We start from the raw sequence: 1,668 nt of genomic DNA, 5'->3' as shown, positions 1-1,668 counted from the left end.
AGCCAACTGATTTTCAACAAAGGTGCCAAGGACTCACAAGGGGGAAAGGGCAGTCTCTTCAATAAATGGTGTTGGGAAAACTGGATATCCACACAGGGAAGAATGAAATTAGATACTTATTTCACACTACATACAAAAATCCATTCAAAATGGATTAAAGTTTTAAATGTAAGACCTAAAATAGAAAAACTAGAAAATAACATAGGAGGAAAACCTCATGACCTTGGTCTGGGCAGTGGTTTTTTTGGATATGACCTCTGAAGCACAGGCAACAAAAGCAATAGACAAATGGAATTACATTAAACTATAGCAAAGGAAACAATAGAGTGAAGAGACAAACTACAGAATGAAGGAAAATATTTGCAAACTGTACACCTGATATGGGGTTAATATCCAAAATACATAAGAAACTCAAACAACTCAATAGGAAGAAAACAAATAACCCAATTTTAAAATGGGCAAAAGATCTGAAAGACATTTGTCGAAAGAAGACACACAGATGGACAACATATATTTTTAAATGGCTTAACATCACTAATCATCAGGGAAATGCAAATCAAAACCACAATGAGATATCGCCTCACTTCATCTAGAATGGCTATTATATTAAAAAGACAAAAGATAATAAGCGCTGGCGAGGATATGAAGAAAAGGAAACCCTTCTCCACTGTTGGTGGGAATGCAAATTAGTGAAGCCATTATGGAAAACAGCATGGAGGTTCCTCAAAAACTTAAAAATAGAACTACCATATGATCCAACCATCCTACTACTGGGTAGGTATCGAGAAGAAACAAAGTCAGTGTGTGGAAGGGATATCTGCACTCCCATGTTTATTGGAGCATTATTCACAGTAGCCAAGACACAGAATCAACCTAGTTGTCTGCAAATAAATGAATGGATAAAGAAAATGTGGTATATATACACAATAGAATATGATTCATCCATAAAACAGAAGGAAATCCTGTCATTTGCAACATGGATGAACCCAGAGAACATTGTGTTAAGTGAAATAAGCGAGCCACAGAAAGACAAATGTCACATGATCTCACTCATATGTAGCATCTAACCAAGGGGATCTCAAAGAAATAGAATATAGATTTCAAAGAAGCAGAATATTGGTTACCAGACCCAGAGTGGTTTGGGAATGAGGAGCAGTGTTGGTGTAGTGGAGATGTTAGTAAAACAATACAAAATCACACTTATGTAAGAGAAGTAAGTTCAAGAGATCTATTGTACAGCAGGATGACTTTAGTTAATGATGATATATGGTATTATTTGAAATGCTATATCCACTCTCTTAGTGGATATTAAATATTCTCACCAGGAAAACAACTATGTGAGATAATGTATATATTAATTAGATACATTGAATGTCCACAGTGTATACATATTTCCAAATATCAAGTTGTACATGATACATAATTCTATAATTTAAAAAACATATAAAAATTAATTTCAGAAAAAATATTTAAAAAGAAACGATATCTTTGTTTCCATAGTTTTTTTTTTTTTTGAGATGGAGTTTCACTCTTGTCACCCAGGCTGGAGTGCAATGGTGCTATCTCAGCTCACTGCTACCTCTGCCTCCCAGGTTCAAGTGATTCTCCTTCTTCAGCCTCCCTAGTAGCTGGGACAACAGGCATGCGCTACCTCACCCAGTTAATTTT

The sequence above is a fragment of the Mandrillus leucophaeus genome, unplaced genomic scaffold (genome assembly GCF_000951045.1).
Source record: "Mandrillus leucophaeus isolate KB7577 unplaced genomic scaffold, Mleu.le_1.0 Scaffold451, whole genome shotgun sequence".
Lineage (NCBI taxonomy): Eukaryota > Metazoa > Chordata > Mammalia > Primates > Cercopithecidae > Mandrillus > Mandrillus leucophaeus.
Note: the sequence above shows the minus strand (reverse complement) of the source record.